This window comes from Malaclemys terrapin, chromosome 2, assembly GCF_027887155.1.
Source record: "Malaclemys terrapin pileata isolate rMalTer1 chromosome 2, rMalTer1.hap1, whole genome shotgun sequence".
In the NCBI taxonomy this organism is placed as follows: Eukaryota; Metazoa; Chordata; order Testudines; family Emydidae; genus Malaclemys; species Malaclemys terrapin.
In genome coordinates, this window is record NC_071506.1 from 216146952 (window position 1) to 216169949 (window position 22998).

A 22998-nucleotide genomic window follows, 5' to 3' on the forward strand; every position below is an offset into this window, starting at 1 on the left:
AAGAATCCCATGCACTGCTACAGACTAGGGACCAAATGGCTAGGCAGCAGTTCTGCAGAAAAAGGACCTAGGGCAGTGGTTCCCAAACTGGGGTTCGTGAACCCCTGGGGGTTCACGAAATGTTACAGGGGGTTCTCGGGGGGGGGGGGGAATTCCCTAATTGTGGACAGAGCTGTCCCTAGGGACCCCGGCATGGGGCCAGCAGCCCGGAGCTCCTGGACTTCCAAGAGCTAAGCAGATCAAAGCAAGCATATCTATCACATTGAGGAGATTTAAACTTCAAGACTCCTTATAAGAAATGGAAACGGAGCTGGATATTTTTTGCTTTTTTTAAATTAAATAGGCAGCTAGTATTGTTTTTAAAAGTATTCTGAAGAACAAGTTTAAGCTTTGTTGTAACGTGCGTTGTTTGCCTGGACTGCTCAAGACCTCAATGCTTGTGTAGGAGGAGCTCTGAGTTGGCTTCTTAAATATCTTCATGCTGTTTCACATCTGATACTCCTTGATGAAACACAGGAGCCTTGTCTTATAACAGGCTTATTCAAAGTGATACAAGCTACGAAAGTGAGATCTTGGAAGAGTGTTGCTGTTTTCATAATGTAATAAAAATACTGTAATGATTAATAATTAATAATGTGTAATAAGCATGTCATAAAAACAAATTTTATATTTCCAAGATCACTGCTTTTATAATTTATAGTCAGGTAAAGGAGAAAATCCCTGGAAATATTCATTTTTAGGAGGGGGTTCGCGAGACTTGACATTTTAGTGAAAGGGGTTCACAGGCTGTAAAAGTTTGGGAACCACTGACCTAGGGGTTACAGTGGACGAGAAGCTGGATATGAGTCAACAGTGTGCTCATGTTGCCAAGAAGGCTAACGGCATTTTGGGCTATATAAGTAGGGGCACTGCCAGCAGATCGAGGGATGTGATCATTCCCCTCTATTCTGCATTGGTGAGGCCTCATCTGGAGTAATGTGTCCAGTTTTGGGCCCCACATTACAAGAAGGATGTGGAAAAATTGGAAAGAGTCCAGCGGAGGGCAACAAAAATGATTAGGGGGCTGGAGCACATGACTTATGAGGAGAGGCTGAGGGAACTGGGATTGTTTAGTCTGCAGAAGAGAAGAATGAGGGGGGATTTAATAGCTGCTTTCAACTACCTGAAAGGGGGTTCCAAAGAGGATGGATCTAGACTGTTCTCAGTGGTAGCAGATGACAGAACAAGGAGTAATGGTCTCAAGTTGCAGTGGGATGACAGCTATTATCATTTTTGATACCATCAAAGACACTGTCAAACAAGAGGGTTTTTCCTTTTAAAAACTGTGTACAACTAAAGGGAAAGGGAACAAGAAATGTAATATGAATTATTTTGACCCTTCAATTAAGTTCCAGCCAAAACATTTCTACAAGAGGCATTTTTTAGTCCATAAGTCCATGCATAAAAAATTCAAGAGTTTAGCTAGCATTTGCAAAAACATTACTTAACATGGTTTATCCATGCATGACTTTATAAAGTAAATGAGATTCAATTTTTGGTAATGAAAAGTAATGAAGTGCAAAATCATTTCCCTTTAGAAGGACATGTAGAAGGCCTACTCTATTTGTTAAGCAGTTTGCGGTCTTTGAAGACATTTTTCTCCACTTTGTCTTTCTAAAGATTTTTATTTAATATTAAAGCAGACTTTAAAACAGAAGGGTCACTTCATGAGAAACTTTCATTCAGACAACAGGACTGCATTTTGCTTTCTTATTCATGTTGTTTGTAACTAATATTTTAAAATATAGTTCAACTTCAAGAGTATGAGTATAATCAGACAACACATTTGTGTCTTTCATCAGAATATTCATTCATTGTATGCAACTAGTACAATCAAATTTCAGTGGTATTATATAATAAGATTAAACATGCTGGAGGTTTTTTAATAGTTAGCCTTGCCAACTTGCAGCATGGTATGACACTACTATTCTGTATGTACAAATTATAATATTTCAGTTTTCTAAATAACACTTGGATGCTTCTCAATCACTCGTACAGAAACTTGAACTTTATGCCTCATGTTCAATTTGTGCACTTTCCATTTTTTTCCTTTCCAAATATTCTAAACATTTTTCCTACACGGATTCCTCCTGAAAGTCAATAGTGACAATTTATTTCTTTACACACCCACATACAGTATGCACAAGATGCTAAACAGAATTAGTCTACACTTGGCTTTTATGTCAGGCACCATAGGTCAACAAAACTTTTTCAGCAGAATATCACATCTACACAATAATCCAATAACTTCATGGTTACAAAACCTAACTAAAAGCCTGACTAATAAGTAACAGAGAGACATGTGTTGGTAGGAAAAATATAACATACAAATATGTGACTTGGAAGAGTATCACTTTTATTTTGGTTTACAGGATTAGAAAATATTCCTTTTTAAATCTGCAGTAGATATGGAGATAGATTCAGACCTTGATTTCTCCAGCTTCTATACACGAGACCGGACTCAAGATGAAGAAAGGTTTCCCCAGTGCAGAGCTGTGGCAATGCAAGCCACCTGTAATCTCCTGTATGCTGAAGGGAGAGGGTACATGGGGCTACCACAGCTCCAGAAATGGATGTCAGTGGTTTGTGAGGGAGTGTGACCACAGCATCTGGAGATGTGCTGAGTGGCTGCAGCAAATGGCTTCTCACTTGAGGATGGAGGGATTTTGCCCTGGTGCAGGGCCAGGAGGGGATGCAGCCTGAAAATTCTGCAGAGTCCCAGAAGCCACAGGAAAAGCAAGGTAAGTCCCAGGAAAATGATGCAGGGAGCAAAGCCCTCTCTGGTGCTTCTTAACCTTATCCTTCCTGCTGGTAATACACCTCCATGAACAGCCATGCAGCGTAAGCTCTCCACCCACACCTTGTCAGTTTACCCCTTACTTCTAATGAGGGCAGAAGATGTATAGAAAATGGGCATTAACTCCGGTTGGAAATGTAACAAAGAGAAGCAGCTCCTTGGTTTCCACCCCTCCAAAACTGTGGATGGATACTGAACCAAGAGGTCTTCCCTTCAGAGGGACTTGCACAAGTTATGGGGTAGCATGCTTTGGACTGCACTGCAACTAGGGCTATGTTCTTCTGAGCTCCCCACTCCAGTTCCACATACACTGTCACCCTTCCCCATGCATACAGCAAGCGAAGGGGAACATCTGCTCTTAAGCTCCTTCCCATACACTGAAGTCCAGTGTATGTACAGTAGAAGAGATTAAAGTGGATCAAAAGTCTATATTTTATTTTGTTTCAATAACACAATTTTTAAAGCAAGACAAACCTCTTTGTGAGATTACAAGAACTACATTGAATGCTGTAAACATTTCTTATTAGTACATATTAAAGCTTTGGTAAGGTAGAGACAGAATTACCTGCAACAATCCAGTGAAGCAAAAGAATGAGTCATCAGTCTGCAAGTTGAATAATGGACCACATTGTAAATTCAGATGGAGGTAAGCATAGTAATGAATGAAAACCCAGTTCATAAAATTATACCTCTGAGAAAGCGTCTAGGAAGGTAACTCAAACATACCTATCTAGCCTAGAATTAAGCAGTTTAAAGGGAATCCAGTGGTCGGGGGGAGAGGCACTTGGGGGGAGGGATAGCTCAGTGGTTTGAGCATTGGCCTGCTAAACCCAGGGTTGTGAGTTCAATCCTTGAGGGGGCCAATTAGGGATCTGGGGCAAAATCAGTACTTGGTCCTGCTAGTGAAGGCAGGGGGCTGGACTCAATGACCTTTCAAGGTCCCTTCCAGTTCTAGGAGATAGGATATCTCCATTAATTTATTTATTTACAGAAAAGCCCTATGGAATAAAAGGATAACCTTTCTTAAACGAGCCAATAGAATTCTATAGCAGGAACATAATTCTCTATTACCTGCTATAGGCTGGTTTACAAATTCTATTGAAAGAATGCATCATTCTGTATTCAATTTAGTAAATAATTTCTATGGAATTCTATAAATTTCATCCCTATTAACATCTGTACAATTTTTCCACAAAAGAGAAAAACTAAAGAAGGAAAATAACTCAAATATCCTCTATAATTCTGGAGTCAAGAAAAAATTACTGTTTTTTTCTTTTTGATTGAAAGTACTAACAGAATCTATTATGATAACTAATGACACCAGAATGTTTCTGACTAAACACACAGACAGAAAAAGGCTCAAATTCTGCTTTCAATTTCAGTGGTCTAAATATTAAGTAATTTCATTATTTCAGTTTATTACTCCAGATTTATCAATGTAACCATTGTGATAAACTCAGGACAGACAGCTGCAAGGGGGAAGGGGTAGAAAACAGTCCCAGAAGGTTAAAAGGCCCTCCTCCCTATCAACTGAGGAGGGGTAATTACAGGTCAATCAGGTTCAGCTGAGAAGGGGTTACCAGAGAATCAATTAGGATCAGCTGAGAGGGAGTTACCTGAGGTCAATTAGGATCAGCTGATTCCAACTAAGGGCTGCCTGAAACCTTTTTAAACCCTCCCCTGTTGGGGAGAGGGGGGGAGAAGAGAGAGAGAAAGAAGGAGTCATGCTGCCAATAGGTTCGGAGCAGTGAGACAGCGAATCTCACCAGGAGGGGAGGCTGCATTCCCTCCCATACGGGAGAAAAACAAGCCCAAAAGACTGGTGGAGAGAAGGAACGGACTTCCCCTGTGCAGCCAAGAGGGGCTGTTTTACCCAAGCCTAAAAGCAGCAGAGACTGGTGAGACCAAGAAGGTGCCTTGCCACACCATGCAAAAAACTTAGACCAACAACAGGTTCTTATTTTGGTCACTGTTGGTAGATTTAGATAATTCAGCTCAACATTTCAATGGCACATGGAGGAGCAGAATGGACAATTTCAGAAGAGACAGTGCATGCTGGTTTCACACCTATTTAGAATTTACCTCTCCTCCCCCAAAGCATAAATCTTTATTAATTTGCTTAGGAGTTAAAGCTGCTTAAAATGCAAATCCCACAAGCACAATTACTAAATAAATCAATAGACCACCATCAATACATTCCCTAAATATGCAAACCTCACGCTACCCAAATACACTCAGACTCCTCACTGCCACTACAAATTAGTCTGTCCTTTCAATATCTAACAAACCACACCACTCATACCAAAAATCCTTTGCTTTACACACAAATGCCACACCTTTACTCTGACCTCTTACTTTTCCCATGAAGAAATAACTCATTTGACTTTACCAGTTTGTTACAATTCCAAGGTTAGCTGTTCCTTCGACCCGCTCACTCTCTCTCTCTCTCTCCCCATGGGCACCCTTTCCAAGTGGCAAGTCTACACCTGTAATTTTCTCAGGGTGGAATCCCCTTTTAGACTGGATGTCCTGAAGACCAAAGCTAACTAAGACTGATTTAGATCTTTGTTACTTGTCAGCCAGCAACACAACCACCAAACCCCAGAAATAGAGACCCTTCAGAAAATTAATACAGATATCTCCCACATTCTTCACACCAGTATATAGCACGTTTCTTCTTTTATGATACTCTGATAGCACCACCAGAGAATTGTGGAACACTGGCTCCATGCCCTGGTTTTCTGCTAACTTATGATCACAGCACCTTTATCATACAGAGACATATACCATCCCTGCCCCACACACAGTTACATTCTACCAAACTACTACTAACCATCTTCAGTACAGAGCACATGGCAGGCTTTAACTTGGCATTTCAGAATACCTACAGTTCACTATATCAGAAGTGAAGCACCTGCAATAGTAAGCGTCTTTCTTCTTTTTATACCAAAGCATCTTTAAAGACACGGGGAGCAGTACAGGATTACCATTCATTCCTGTCCATGGCTTGCTCCTCCATTAAGCCCAGCCTGGTCATGTTCTTGTGAACTATGCCTGGCCTGTTTGTCGGACTGATGTTGGTTATCTTTGCATTATCTTCTCTGGCATGTCATCATCTGTCTGTCTTTGGTAGCATCCTCACCACTATGATCTTTTTGATTGTAGCTAATCCCATTCCCTGATTTCATTTCCTACTCTCCTAACTTCATTGGTCTTAAATTAATTTCACTTTACACCAGGCATCTTTCAACGAACTCTCATCTCTACTGCCTCCAGATTTCTAATGTCTACTTCATTTAATACAGCTCCTTCCAGACCAGAGTGTCATAATTGTCCAGCCCTTGTGACCACTTACATCCTTATATAAATTGCCTTGTAAGGACATTTCCAATTCTACAATTGAATAGAATAGATATCTAGGATCACAAAGCATATTCGCTAGAGTGGATAAAAATCAATGATTTAAAAAAAATAAAATTAAAATTTGGATTTTTTTTTCTTTACATACATTTTTCTTTTATAACAAATTTATTTAAAATCAAATTTGAAATTATGACCACATCTAGGTCTAAACTTACTATAATCTATTAAGCTCATTTAAATTAATTTTTTAAAAATATTCTAGCAGTACATTTTTGCTGCTGAAGTTTTAAAGAAAGTCAAAGCACACAACTGGTGGAAGTCACAGACAAAGCATGCACAGCCAGAATTTGTGAAAAGTGCTAAACCCGCTTTTGACAGTGCCAGCCTCTTCTGTGGGTGCTAAGAGAATATTTCTTCATTTCAGTTTATTCAATTAGATCAGTTTAAATGATAAATTCATTCAAAGTTAAGACACAGGAAAGCTTGTTTTCCTCTTCCAATCTATTAATAAAAACAAGGCTAAGAGGATGAGCTCTACTAGTTCATAAATCTTGAAGGACATGATGACCAGATACAATCGGTCCAATTCATTAACTACAGAAAGTACTTCCTTTGTTTAAAAAAAAAATCATTTAGTTTTAAATGCATGTTTTGATAAGACTTAGGGTTTTTTCCTTATGTAACGAGCACATTTAAGATTATTTACAAGTTAAATACACTATTTGAAAGTGCTTTTTTGTGCATTTTAATTAGATTCCAATTTATATCCAAATGCAGCTTGACACAAATGAGTAAAAAATTAGTCATCTAGTAAACAAGAAATTTGAAAAATCACCATTTTCTAACATCATAAAAATGTAAAAATTAAGAATCTGAATAAGTATGTTAAGCTTAAATAAATGTGCATATATACAGTATCTTCTTGGTAAGCAAAAAAGTTTCAAATTTAGTAAAAAGGCTGTAATTAGTTGCAAATCAACATGTTTTAAGGGTTAGCAACCAATGAGACTCAACCTTTCTTTAGGAAAATAAACTAAAAAGTACAAATAGAAAACAGGATTAAAATAGATAACTTAAATCAAGGTGACCTTCTTCCTGATTCATTTTGTGATTCAAATTGGTGATTTAAATCAGTACACCCTGATATTAGCTGTAAATTTTCTTTTCACAGTACCTGTATTATGTAACCAAAAAAAAAAAGAGATCTCAAAGTGCAAAAGTAGAACATATCAGAATGACCATCAGTAGATTAATAATACCCTCTTCTATACTTTCTTGTGAGTTAATGACTGATCTACCACCAACCACACAATGATACAACAATGCAGGTTTATGTTCCTGTTCTCTTGGAAATCAGTGCTATGTAAAGTGATATGATTAGTTTTACAACTCTCAGTAAATCTATTCCCTTGACAGACAGAAAATGGAAAATAGTTTTAGCCACCTACAAATGCACAATGTTATCAAAAAAGAACTTGAAATCTAGGGCAGGCTGCAGGTAATTTTTACAGTCTAGAGGGTACTGTCAATTATTTCCTCTGCATACTCTCCTCTTTGACATCTCTTTTTTGCTTTATATTTTGCCTGCTTCTTCAGCCTTTTGAAAATTCACTTCATTTGGAACAAGATGTCACATTTCCCCTGGATCAAAGTTTGTGAACGACAAACTGACAAATTCAAGTAGACACAAATGTATTAATTTAATGATATTCCTGTAATTAAGACTTTAAATTTGATTTTCCTCTACTCTAATATTTCCTTTTCTATATATGATTTAAAATTTTCAGGATCACATGGTAAAAAGCTTTTCAGCTGCCAGGGTATAGTTTGTCATTTTAGAGAAAGATATCCCACCTACCTCTTTCAAAGAAGGGATTCCTAAATTTTAGGAAAAAGGATTTGTTTTTGAGTTTCTTGTTGGATGCAATTAAAAATATAATCTCCTTAAAACTTAATATTCTTCTTATCCTTCTTGCCTTGATTCCTTTGGATTTTAAGGATTTCTCTTCATCCATCATATCCTTCTTATGGCCAGTTATTCATAGAATCATAGAATATCAGGGTTGGAAGGGACCTCAGGAGGTCATCTAGTCCAACCCCTTGCTCAAAGCAGGACCAATCCCGAGACAGATTTTTATCCCAGTTGCTTAAGTGGCCCCCTCAAGGATTGAACTCACAACCTTGGGTTTAGCAGGCCAATGCTCAAACCACTGAGCTATCCCTCCTCCCCAACAGATTTTTAAGATCTTGAGGAATAGTTTATCACCTGACCAGGTACTTGAACCCTGGACCTTCAGATTAAAAGTCTGATGTTCTCCCAACTGAGCTAGCCAGGCTCACTATTTCCCCCTTTTACTTGGCATTTCAATCTTCCTTCCTTTCAATCTTTCCCACTCTTGTCTCAGTTTCTTCCCTTTCTTTTCTGAGTGTGTCTCCCTGTCCTCTCATTTCTGCCATCGATCCAATGTACACCAATGATCATTCCCCTATGCACATGCCTGGCCTAAGAATTTTGAGGCAGAGCATTGAGATGGTTCTTTATGATATACCTCAAATTGAGATGTGCAAATACTGCTGAGCACATCCAAACTGCTTAGGTAAATGGAGAAAACTTAAATGGCATACTTTATGTAAAATGTGTATATGTATGATCTTTACATCTCACCTGGTCTCCTGCTAGAGAAGTGGATTCCTATTTCTTTTGTTGGGATCCAAGCATTATTGCAAGAGCTTTACAAAGTTTTCTATGTGACAGCTGTCCAAATAAACAGAAGTCATAGGGCTACTAGCATTTCAACCACTGAATGGTTCAGTACATTTCAGGGTAATTTTAGGATTTATGTAGCACTTTACAAGTGTTAACTACTTAATCTTCACAAAAGAAAGATTATTTACCTATACAGTAACCGGAGTTTGTCAAGATGTGTGATTCCGATCTATATTTCACTTGAGGCGTGCACGTGCACTCCATGAACCATTTTTTTTTTCTATCAATTTATTTTGGTCCGCACCTGTGCGCTTCTCCTTCATGGGCTCCAAACTGAGTGCATAAGAGACAGTGTGAACCGCCCCCTTCCCCACTTGCCTTTCTACCACAAACAGCCCGAGGATAATGCTTTGCAGCAGAGGGGAAGGAGGGTGGTAGTGAAATACAGATAGGGAATCACACATCATAAAGAATTCCAGTCACTATACAAGATAAATAACCTCTCTTTCTTCTTTGAGTGATGGTCCCTATGTGTACTTCATTTGAAGTGACAAAGCAGTATTCATTGAGGAGGATGGTGCAAGGAACCCTACTGTATCACCTACTGCAGGACTGCCAAAGAATGTATCTGCTGTAGAAGCTTGTACTAGGGCATAATATATTGCAAAAGTGGGAACAGAGCCCCATACTGCTGCTCTACGTATCTCCAGAAGAGGGACATCTTGAAGCAAAGCTACCGATGCAGCCTAGTTTCTGGTCAAGTGGGCCCTCACACCTTATGGGGGAGGGGTCACCGTTAACTCATAAGAAAGCAGGAGGCAGCCGAACATTCATTTGGAAAGTCCCTGTGAGGAGATCACTTCCCCGCTCATATGTTCTGCAAAGGAGACAATTTAGGAGATTCCCTGAAAGGTTTTGTCCTCTGCAGGTAGAATGCCACAGCTTGATGGACATCCAGAGAGTAGTTTCTTGTGCTTTTTTGATGGCGTGCAGCTCTGAATGGAAGACAGGGAAGTGGATGACCTGGTTCAGATGAAATTCTAAAATTACTTTGGAGATGAATTTGGGGTATAAGCTCAGGGAAACTTTGTCCTTATGGAAGATGGTATAGGTGGATCAGCAATAAAGGCCTCCAGCTCTCCTGTTATTCTGGCTGAGAGGATAGCACCAAGAAAGGCAACCTTGGGCAAAGGAACATGAGGTTAACAGTTCAAACTGAGCCTTCATTAATAAAGATAGCACTAGCTTTAGGTCACAAATTGGGGTAGCTTTTAGTATCAAACGAAAGGTTCTGACAAGTCCCTTCAGAATCCATACTGCAATAAGATGGGCAAAGATCAAGTGGCTGTCCAGCACAGGGGGAAAGGCGCTAATAGCTGCCAAGTGCACACACAAGGAGCTGATGTTTTTAGAAAGAGGAAGTAGTCCCCACAGTAGGGATCAATGGCACCCCTCTGAGTTGATTCAACAATGCTGGCACAAGGTAGAAAATCCTTTCCATTTTGCATTTCCTCATGGAATCTTTCCTACTATTGCTAATGATGGGTTGTAGTAGCTCTGAGCATGACTCTTCCAGGTCAATTTCAAATCATCCATTCAAACACCAAACTGTTAAATGGAAGAATGCTGGACTGAGTCAATATGTCTGTAAGAGGTGAATATTGATGCACAAACACGAGGACATGTGGAGAATACTCAAGAACCAGAACTGCCTGGGCCACCTAGGAGCAATCAGGATCACCAATCCTCTATTTTGTTCAATCTTCCATGCATGCCATAGGTTGCCTACCCCTGCTCTAATCAATCTTTTTGTGGGGGATGAGGGATGAATGCCCCTCACACACACACAGTCTCCCTGTTCTCCTGCCAGGAGAAAGACGACAAAACTATGGGGGGGGGAGTGAGATCAGTTTGTCCACGCTGTGCTTGCTTGGTACGTAAACTGTCCATAATCAAGCCTATAGACTTCCAAGATGAAGTTCTGTGAAAGGTGTCACAAAGGTCTATGAGGCCATGTGACCCAGAGGATGGGATAGGTTCAAAGTGTCATCTGGGAGCTTAAATGAGGCTGAGTGATGAGCTCCGTCATAGCCAGGCCCAGGATGGGGAGATAGATAGATAAAATAAAGGTGATTTATTTGAAAAAACAAATTTTAAAATAAGATTTTTTTGATTTTCTTAATTTCAATAATAAAAGTTTTTCTTTTTAAAAATAGATTTGCTTAAAATGAAATCTGAATGTAAACATAACATATGTCAAGGCCTAAACTTATTAAAATCTCTTAAAACATTTAAATACAAAATAAATACCTGAATCCATGAGCCTTTTCTATATAAAGAAAGTCAGGGAAAAAAATATTTAACTTTTGAGGTCAAACTTTACAACAAAATATCATTTTATCTATCTAATTTATTGTAACAAAATACCATCTAGTAAATTAAGTTTAAATTTATTGTTCTTCAACATTTGTGTCATCTTTTGTCGAACTGGGTCACTTATACTAAAATAACTGCTAATGAAGCTCACAAAAGACACTGTTGGATAAATTAAAAAAAAAATGAAGCAGAATACATTGAGGGATTATCTTTTCAGGATTGTGGGGTAAAAATCTTGGAATAAATGCAAGTTCTGAGCGCTTGAAGAGAGTATATTCACTGTAATTATTTCAGACTACATGCTGACTATAAGATATTAATATAAATAAAAATTGTTTCTGTAGATGTTTCCATTCTTACTAGCAAATCCCTTGAATATAGGGGAAAATAATTAAAAATTTAGGAACTCTCTTTGTACTAAGGCATTAGAAATCTTCTTTTATTCTTCTATACACAATAGACTTCAGAGTAGAATAGTTTAAAGCAGTCTTTCATCTCTGGGACTGAAGGTTGGAGTAAATCTCTGTAAGAGTTCCCATACTTCTAGATCTGACTGTATTGCTTATGAAAACTTTCCACTTGCTACTAGCTACCTACCTCTCCTAGCATTTTTTTGTTTGTTTTTTTAATCTGGATGGCACAAAGTCTAGAGTTTACATAACCCATAATTGGAACCATAATCACAGCATGGTAAACTTCCTAGTCAGTAGAGCTTTTCATATCCTTTCTCCAGCATTTACAACAACAAATTGGAAAAATAAATAATTCATTTCTATATTTCCTTTGCCCTCTTCACAGTCCCAATTAAGTGCTGGTAAAAAGTCAAATACTCTCAGTTGATTCAACCTGAGAAAAAATACACAAGCAACAAATTTTGTACATTTTCCAAAAATAAAGACAGATAAAAATTACTCATCCTGGATATTTGAGTAATGTATGCTGCATCTCATTAAAGCCTTTGCTCCACTTCATCACTTTTCATCATAACCATTGTTGTCTCAATAGGCTCACAATGGATGAAAACTAAGAAGGAATCCAAATTTGGCTCAGAGCTGGGTTCTTTGAATTTATTTTCAATCTGTTCAAATTTACGAATATAACTCACTGGGAAAAAAGCAAAAACCTGCAAAGATACAAGACATTCAAACAAATAATAGTTTATAGTAGTTCATGAGCCTCACTGTGGGAGGTAACAAGTATTTCCCAACTTCTGTTGAACTCAACAGGAGCTGAGGGTGCTAAGTGTCTCAAAGGATTGGGCCTTAAATACTTAATACAGGGTTTAGATTAAGGCTTTGTCTACACTGGAAACTGAACGACAAAATCTTTTGTCATTCAGGGGTGAAGAAAAGACACACCCCTGAATGACAAGTTTTGCCAACGAAAAGCGCTGGTGTGAACAGCGCTTTGTCAGCAGGAGTGCTCTCCTGCTGACAAAGCTACCGCCGCTCGTTGGGGGTAGAAGTTTTTTCTCCCGCCAACAAACAGCGGCTACACTGTGCACTTTTTAGTGAGGTGGCTTTAGCTGTGTCACTAAAAGGTGCATAGTGCAGACAAATCCTTAGACAGAGACAAGAGGACCAACTTTTGTTGGAGAGAGAAGCTTTTAAGCTTCCAGAGACTTCTTCAGGTCTGGGAACCGTACTCAGAGTGTCACAGTTAAATACAAGATGAAAGAGATTATTTAGCTGTGACACTATGTTTCCTAAATCTGAGGAAGAGCTCTGTGTAAACTTGAAAGCTTGTCTCTCTCACCAAGTTAGTCCAATAAAAGATATTACCTCACCCACCTTGTCTCTTTAATACGCTGGGACCAACACGGCTACAACACCATATAATACGGGGCTTTTAAGTTACCGTGCGGCAAGCCAGGGTGTGAATCTACAGCAAACCAATCTGCCGCACAGCAACGTCTCATGTGGACATTGCTATTGTTCCCTGACAGTCCCGGAATGCGGCTACTTAAAAGCATAGTAAGCCCAACTGCACTCTGGGACTTTCAATGTCCACAGTGAAGCAATGGCCACATACAGGGTGGATAAAAATCAAGTTTTTTAAATTTAAAAAAAAAAATGGATTTTTTTTATTTAAATCTGATTTTTTTGAGAAAATGCTTTTTGAGGAAAAAACCTATCTAAAGATAGCTTTAATTAAGATACATTATAGCTCAAAGATCTCTCATCATGGAATAGGGATTATAAATTCTAATTCTATGGTATGAGACAGTATATTCATGTAATGTTTAAGAAAAGTTTTGTAAATGAGTTCCAATAGTTCATGGATTAGGGACCCAATCTTATGGGGTTCCAGGGGCTTCTATATAGATTATTTAGGTTAATCTTTCTATCTACTCAATGGGACTCAGTGCTAAGTCTAGACCAGGGGTCGGCAACGTTTGGCACGCGGCTCGCCAGGGTGCTTACCCTGGCAAGCCGCGTGCCAAATGTTGCCGACCCCTGGTGTAGAAGATACCACCAGAGATGTTGAGTTTTGCAGTTCTCAAACTGTGGGTTTGTGTCTCCAGAGATAACATGCTTATTAACAGCAACAATACATAAATAAATAAATAATATATAGAGGTGAGAAATAACAGACCTCAACCATATTGTCCCTCTGCAAATTTGTGTACACAGAGTCAATCCTTTACCTCTCTCTAAAAGTGCAAAAGTTTCAAAAAAAGTTCAATGAATAGAATGGGGGCAGAATAGATCTGAACAAGGAGAAGAAGTCTGGAGATAAATGTGAGAAGGGAGGGACAGGCATTAGTAACAAAAGTGAAACTGTTTAAGCAGCACATTCCAGAAGTCTTGAGGTCTTTCTGAGTGTAGCCTTCATTGAATTGAGATCTACCATATCATTCTCTCACTAGAAGGAAAAACCTATAATGGCAACAGGCGGTAAGAGAGACCCAGTTTGGGAATATTTTGATGAAGTTCCTCTACCTGTTGGTAAGATAGGCATGCGTGCAAAATGCAAACAGTGCAACAAAGAAATGCAAGGCCTGGTTGCCCCCATAAAACAACACCATGAGAAGTGTTCCTTCTCAGGAAGATGCTGCATTGAAGATGAAGAAAAAAACATGCCTGAACATGCAGGATCTTCAGGTTGGTAAACTTTTTTATTTCATACTTCTTTCTTAAGGACTGCCTGTCTTCCTTCTTGACTATTCTTGAATTCTCACGTTTGAGCAAAAAATATAGTTGTGATAAAAAACAAATAGCTGAAATAGGCAGATCTTCCTTTTACAATGTCACCTTTAAAGTAGTACTGAGTGTCAGTGAATGCAATGAGTAATACTAAATGAGCAGCATGGTAATAATAATTAAATAACTGCATTGACTTATTTTGTTTAGGAGAATCCATGCTCAACATACAGGAATCCCAAGACTATCCACCTTCAAGATCACCATCGTTTTGTATAGTTTCAGAGTTATCTGCCAATGATAGTGTTTCAGTCACATCATGGATGTCACATAGCCACAGTATATGACCTGTAGCAAAAATATCTCCATCATCCAGAAACAACCATAGATAAGTTTGTGATAAGAACCAGCAGATTACAAAAAGAGGTAATTGATGAAAAAATTGCCTGGTATGTTTATGCAACAAACTCTCCTTTCCATATGATTGAGCACCCACACTTCATTAACATAGTTCAGTCATTAAGACCAAGATACAGTCCACCCAACAGAGCAGATGTCGCAGGCAAAGTGCTGGATAAAGTGTATAAATGAGAAGTTGAGCAGTGTGCAAAAGGTCTAGAGGGTGAAATTGTTAACCTGAGTCTTGATGGGTGGAGCAATGTCCACAATGATCCTGTTGTATGTGCTTATGTAACAACAGAAGGGAATGTCTTCCTTACAGAAACAATTGATTCATCAGGAAATGCACACACAGCAGAATACTTACAAGAAGTAGCAGTAAAAGCTATAACAAACTGTGAAAAAAATTCAAATGTCTAGTACACAGCTTGGTCACAGACAATGCTGCAAGTGTATCCAAGATGTGAAGAAATTATTTAGAAGAGAGTGAAGAGAGTTCCAAGCTAACAACACATGGTTGCAGTGCTCATTTGATGCACCTCCTAGCCAAAGACTTCAGTGTTCCAGAAATAAAGGCTAATGTTTTAGAAATTGCAAAATACTTCCATAACAACCACTTTGCAGCAGCTGCTCTGAAAAAAGTGGGGGGGAACCAAGCTAAACTCTCCCACAAGATGTGCTATGGAACTCAGTAGTGAACTGTTTTGAGCACTGTATCAAGAACTGGCGTAATCTGATGACAGTTTGTGAACAAAATTGTGAAAAAATGGATGGTGCTGCCATAGCCAAAGTTCTCAACATTGGGCTTAAGAGAAATGTTGAACACATGCTGAGTACCCTGAAGCCTATTTCTGTAGCCTTGAACAAAATGCAGGGAAATAGCTGTTTTACTGCTGATGCCATTGAAATTTAGAAGGAAGTGAGTGAGATCTTAAAAGGAGAAATATGCAATGACAGAGTTAAATTACAAGCATTAAAAAAAACGATGGGACAAGCACTTTCTCAATACTCGGTACCAGGATCAAACTAACTGCTGAAGAAGAGGAGTTGGCTATGACATGGACATCCAGCAATCATCCCTCCATAATACCAACTATAATAAACTTCAGAGCTAAGAGTGAACCATTTAAGAAATATATGTTTGCTGATGATGTTTTAAAGAAAGTAACACCAGTGAACTGGTGGAAGTCATTTAATCACTTGGATTCAGAGACTGTTGAAGTGATGCTCTCACTTTTAACACCAGTAGCTTCTTCTGCCAGTGTAGAAAGAATATTTTCTTCCTTTGGACTAATTCATTCCAAATTGAGAAATCATTTGGGACCTGAAAAAGCAGGAAAGCTTGTTTTTCTTTTCCAGATTCTGAACAAACAGGAAAATGAAGGTGAAGACGACTGAGTTACCTGCAGAAGCCAATATTTTACGTCTCTCATGTTGACCTGGCTGACATAGTCTATTCAATTTTTGCTGTTTTTTAAAAAATATTTCATTTAACTATTTTAACAAAAACAAACCTCATTTTAAAAAACTTGAATGTTTAACTAAATTAAAAAAAATCATATGCTTGTTTTGTTAAAATATTATGTTTTCTTTTGAAGAAAAAATTCAGAATATATAATGTTGTTGTTTTAGTTAAATAAAACAACTTAAATGTCTGTCTGGTGATATTCTCCTCCTAATACAGCATGGCAAGACAATCCTCCAAATATTAATGATTAACCTGTTGAATTGGAGATAGTTCACATCCCAATGACTTCATAAATATCTGCGTCAATTACCTTTGGTAAATGAAATAACAAATCATTCATTTTCTGATATAGCTGTAAAAGTAATCAATTTTTTTTTTTCAAAATAAATCACTTAAAAAACATATAGTGTGTACCTTCTAAAAATGAAACCTACATCTATCTCTGAGTTGTGAAGAATATGTATTAAGGTTATAACAACCAAAAAGAATGCACTTTTATGTAGAAATCCATGATTATATCAAGTCTTCCTGACTAGTGATTTAAATCAATTTGATTTAAATCAAATCCATTCTGGCCACATGGGACGTTACTGTATGGCAAGCTGATGCATAACAGATTCATACCCTGGCTTGCTGCCCAATAACTTGCTATGTAGATAAGCACATACTATCTGTATAAGGTTGAACATTGTTTTATATCACACGGTGCCATGTATGACATGAAAAGGGTCACACAGACATACATTCTATACTAAGTATCACTTTCAAACCACCTATTATTATGTAACCTAGTACATGCCCCTTCACAGCCACCCTCTGGGATTGCTGTGAGGAGAATCCATGTGTCTGCAGTTTGTATCCTTTGGAATATGTTAAGCCTCTAGACTGCCAGCAGGTTCCTCTCTTGACCTTTCTGGCACATTTCCTAGGCCCTGCCTCTCAGTCAGCTACTCCTCTCCAAAATGGGGCTCCTCAACCCACCTGCCACAGGCCTCCAGGACCAGCACTGACACCCAAAATACCTCAGTTACATAAAAACACCCCTCTTCCAGAACTCCACCTTAAAGATGTAAAGCACCTGATTACAGTTAAACTCTGTCAGGGGCATGCAGCGGTTGTGAAGCAGTCAACACAAACATGCCCTCTTTGCACAAAACTAATACCTTTAGACTTTCTTATACTTAATCATGTAAAGCATAGGTCATACAAAACAAACATCTGAAACAGCAATACCCCTCACTTTCTATCACACTCTTCGCTTGTGAGTCCTCGGGGAACCATCTAGCGTGCACAGAGGTTTTGGCGGGCCTGGGGCAAAATCTGAAACTGAATCCCTCCACCCTTAAAAAAAAAAAATCATCATGGAGACCTAAGTTCCCTCTAAGCTGCATGGCTGCGCAGCTGCCTATTAAGCCCCATGCAGGCGCTCAGGGCTGCGGCGGGGAGAGATGCCTCTTCCCCAGTACGGACCTGCCATGGTGCGGAGAGGCGCCTCTCCTGACACCAGCATGGACTCTCCCCCGGCCAGGCCCAAGCCAGGCCCACCAGAGCTGCCGGGGAGAGGAGCCCCTCCCTCAGCCCAGCCAAGCTCCACCGAGCTGCTGCGGCCGGCGAGAGGCACATCCCTGAGCTGCTGCGGCGAAAGAGGGCTGGGGGAGGGGGGGGGGGGGGGGGAGTTCTCACTCCCCACCACAGCCCCAGGGCAGCCTGCACCGCAAACCCCTCATCCCTGGCCCCACCCCAACCAGAGCCTGCACTCTCCTGCACTCCAACCCCTCTGTCCCCCGCTCCCACACCCTGAACCCCTCATCCCCAGCCCCACCACAGAACCCACACCTGAACCCCTTGGCCCTACATTCACCACATGAATTTTGTTATGTGCACCAATATGGAGGTGATGCATCACACATCACCTCCATATTGGTGCATGTAATAAAATTCATTCCGCACATGGACATAAAAAATTAGAGGGAACACTGATGGAGACCAAAGAGGCCTCAAGGGGACGGGGGAGGGTGTCTTGGAAATCGAGCCTGTCCTCCACTCATCCACAGCAGCAGCTTCTGTCTTACAGGGTTGGACCCAGCTCCCCACTCTGGCCATCGCAACTTAGTGCAAGGGGTTGTGATGGCCACTCAGGTTTGGCCTAGGCAGGCCAAATTTGAGTAGTGTTATGACCCCGTGTGCTAGATCACAGTACTACTCACTCAAATTCCACGGGTTTGAGGGCCCTCTCAAATGGGGAAAGCCCAGGGCAAACTGCCTCTTTTGCCCTTACCAGGGAGGCAGGTAGGCAGGCAAGGTGTCCTCACCTCAGCAGGCTGTTGCATGGTAGCTGGTCTCTCTCCCTCAGTGAACCTCTTCCCAGCTTCTCTGACCATGCTCTTTCCTGCCCCACATAATGCTTCCTCTTCTAGTCTGTCTCCTCCTTCCCTGGTGTGACTCGCTATTTAAATCCACCTGGCTTCCTCTGCTTGGGTAACTTTCCACTGCTCCTGCCTTCCCACTCCCTTCAGAAGAGGTCAACTAAAACTGAGGATGCAGCTTACCCATTGTTAGATGTTCACACCTGAATAGGGTTCTGGAGTCCTAAGCACCACCCCATTTTATCTCTGTCTGGTGTATGCCTGCTACTGGGGTTGGTTAGCAATGACGGGTCCACAAACATATAGCCCTCTGAGATGGAGTATACAAACTCCACACTAGGCCACTAGGGGTTAAGAAGCTGCTCTTGGCTCAGCCATCCCTGCCCCACCACACTGTGCAAGAGATGCACAGGGTGTAGGAGGAGTTAAAAGGGAGCAGAACAGCTCACTTGAAGACAGACCCGGGAACAGAAAGGACCTCTACCTTTTAGCTCCTGAGAAATTAAGAGGGCTGGGAAGGTGGGATCTCTCCCTCAACAAACACCTGAAGGTCCCTCCCTGAGAGAAGGGAGGACCTGCTTCTGTTATACCTGGAGAGGGAGGCATTTCCCTCTCTCACCTACTAGTGCAGTTTATTTGTGTTAATTCCCTGTGTGTTGTTTATGGACAACCCCTGAAGAGGAGAGACTTGGAACTGAACTGGCTGAAGGGCCAACGCATGAGAGGAGGCAGCTGCTGCCCCAAGAGAGTGAAAGCTGCCACGCCACTCCCGGCTGTGAAGAGGCACCCAGTAGTGACTGACCCCCTTCACAGCCTCCTGTGATAGACTGAGAACTTTGGACAATAGTGGGGTGGTAGGAAGTGGCCCAGGAAGGGCAGCATTAAGTGCTCCTGGATGTCAGGTCCTTGTGTCATCCTCACAGGTCAGTGGGCTGGAGCCTGGGGGAGTGTGGGGACCCAGGCTCCCCTACACATCGAAGGGCCTAAGCCCTGACTATTAGGCAAGACTTCCCACAAGCAAAGACCATCACACACTCATGACACTGCAGATTTTCATATTACAATTTCACAATATCAATCAGAATTCATAAGTTGCACAAATATAGCTCCAATTCATCACCCTTGATGCCAAGTACAAACCCACCTGAAACCAGTAGGCACGTACTCAGCATGGCTAAGTCTTGCTACCGTGGCTATATTACTATTGATGCTTGCGCTACCTGTCAAGTCAACCGATCTGCGTTATAGAGCCCAGGGCTCGAGCCTCGACGCTGGATCTTAACTCTACATTGAGAATTTTTTAACCCAGGCTAGAACCTGGGGCTCTGGATGCCACACTGCTGCACTAAGACCGAGTCAAACCAACCATATGCAAGACTTCCTAGCTCCCTCCCAAAATGTGGCTGCTCTAGACCTTTGACCTACATGTACTGTGGGAAAACTTTACCCACCACCCTGCACATTACAGCAATTTTGAACAGCCTGCCAACACATCCTGTCGAGCCACATGGAGAAAGCCCCTTTTCAAGTTCAAGTTCTCTTGCTTGCACTTTCATTCCTGTGTCGGGAAACGGGCAGAGTTTCCATGAGGCACTGGTGGATATTTGAGCAACGCTTTCTGACCCGCCAAAGGCACCTAACAGAGCTTCAGATGGAGCAGGAGGCAGAGGAGGAGGAATACCCAGGCAAGGCAGACTCTCTCTGATGCTGCTCACTACAATCTGTATAGCTGCTGATGCCCCCTACATAGACCGACACTTCTGGCGCAAGATCACAAGCAGACTAGTAGGATCACATTGTCACACAGACCTGGGATGACCACAGTGTGTTCAGGACTCTTGCATGAAAAAAGCAATATTTTTGGAGCTTTTCAAGTAGCTTGCTCTGACTCTCCAACATAAAGACTCATAAATCTCATAAAGGACACCCTTGCTGATCCAGGAGCGGATTGCTATAGCTGTGTGGAAGCTAGTTACCCTAGACTACTACAGATCCATTGCCAACCAGTGTGGTGTTGGAAAGTTGACTGAGGGTACAGTGGTGGCAGAGGTTTCTAAGGCAATCAGGCATGTGGTAGGCATAAAAGATATTCCTGAAGTAAATGCTGGATTTGAGAGAATGGGGTTTCCAAACAGTATTCGGGCCATTGCTGGGACTCACATGCCCATAGTTTGCCCTCCTCAAGGAACATGAGTACATAGTCTGCAAGGGGTGCTACTCCCTTGTTATGCAGATCCTTGTGGACCAAAGTGTCTATGTTCATGGACAGACTGGGACACTACTCCCACCAAATAACATTGTCATAAACTGTTACTGTCCCCCACCATTACTTTGGGGGACCTGCATACACCCTTTGTCTTGGCTTATAAAACCATACCCTGATTTCAGAAACCCTGGTAAAAGACAGTTTAACTACACACTCAGCAGGTGTAAAATGGCTGTTGAATGTGCTTATTGCAGACTGAAATCCTGTTGGAGATGTTTACAGACCTGTTTGGATGCCAGTGTCATCAATGCTGTCCTCATTATTGTGGCTTGCTGTGCTCTTCACAATCTTTGTGATGCCAGAGGTGAGCCATTTCACCCAAATGGACCAATGACAATGAGGGGCCATTGAATCAGTGCACTCAGCAAGAAAGTGCAACTACCACACCCTGACCAAAGTTTGCTCTGGGACCAGTTTTAGAAACAGAGTGACTTCATGGTCCTTACTCAGTGCCTTAGGCTGTCTCCCATCAGTCCCTATGCTGGATTCTAGAGCCAGCAGGACACAATGATGGTGAGTTGCCCGAGGTACAGTTCTGGTCCCTGGTTTTCTGGTACTCACTCTTGAGCCGCTTAAACTGCTCTCAGCATTGGTCACCAGTCTGGTAAATGTACAAAGATGCCAGCTGCTTTGCTACTTGCTGGTATGCGTAGTCGTTCTTGGTACTATTACTAAAGTCTACAGTTTTGCTGGGCTTGCACCAGAGATTCACCAAAATCTGGCTGTGCTCCAAGAAGCAGTGTTTTGGAAAAGGCTTGTTCTGGCCAGTCTTAGTTGCAAACACAAAAGACTCTCTGATGGTGCACTTGCAGATAGATGGTTAGAATGAAAGGGTTAACGCTGACTCCCTGAACTGCTGCTGTACACCAAGGGGGGTTGCCTCCATTTTCACTTGCATTGACTGGAGATTCTTGGGATAGAGAGGAAGTTGGCCCTTTGGATTTTGGGATACTTTTGAAGAACTCCGAGGACCCAAGTCAAGCAGTGCTGCGACTGCACTGGAAAGCAATAGGGCTGGAACCCTGGGTTCCAGCTTGTCTTGGCCTCGCATCCTCCATTCCAGAAGGGTCCTAGGACCCAAGGTCTGATACTGAGAGATGTGTGTGTAGACGGAAGGAGGGTTCAGGCTCAGGGGTAGACACACCCTTTGATTCACTTCATTAACCACTGAAATGCAGTGGAGTCCAAGGGTCAAAAGCTGACACCATGCAGCAACACAGCAGAACAGTTCAGGGCAGGAAGTAAAGATGAATAACCATTTAGCTTGAAACCTAAGGGGGAATTTGATTAGGAAGAATGCAATTACACAAGCTCTTTAGAAAATAGGGTTCTGAAAAATAGCAGCAATAAGCAAAACAAAAGATAACTGCTGTTTTCTGCAAATGCATCCAACATTACTTCAGCAGAAGTCAGGTGGTTTTTGTAAACATGTTTAAAGGCCAGATCCTGCAAATCCCTTCCCATAGAAATAGTCCTTACTCAAATAAAGGTAATGCTCCAACCTCACTGAAATATCTGCATAGGTTTGCAGGAATGAAATGTGACCTAAACTTGTAATTTACATAATTTTAAGTGGGCTATGCTATTACAGTAACCTGTCATACTACAAGAGTACATACATTCAAATTCAATGCACTGCCAATATAGGTGTACATGATTATTTTTAATAATGGATTTTTTAAAAAAAAATATATTTTTAAATTAAAAACCAAACTAGTTAAAGTAGGGCTGTCAATTAATCACAGTTAGTTCACACAATTAACAAAAAAATTAATCGTGATTAACGGCAGTTTTAATTGCATTGTTAATCAATAGAATACCAATTGAAATTTATTAAATATTTGTGGATGGTTTTCTACCTTTTTAAATATATTGATTTCAATTATAACAGTATAAAAGTTGACAGTGCTCACTTTATATTATGATTTTTATTACAAATATTTGCACTGTAAAAATGGCAAACAAAAAATAGTATTTTTCAATTCACTTCAAACAAGTACTGTAGTGCAATCTTGGCTGAACAAAAAGTAGGACTGAGTGGACTTGTAGGTGCTAAAGTTTTACATTGTTTTAG

At 40.7% G+C, this 22998-nt stretch overlaps 1 protein-coding gene and 1 non-coding gene across 5 annotated transcripts in view; both read right to left on the reverse strand.

The window, feature by feature from the left end:
- Positions 1-22998, reverse strand: part of LRRC3B (leucine rich repeat containing 3B) — a 57290-nt gene that overhangs the window by 20450 nt on the left and 13842 nt on the right. The window lies entirely within an intron of this gene.
- TRNAK-UUU (transfer RNA lysine (anticodon UUU)) lies at positions 8463-8535 on the reverse strand. The gene has a single exon. It is a non-coding gene; the product is annotated as a tRNA-Lys (tRNA).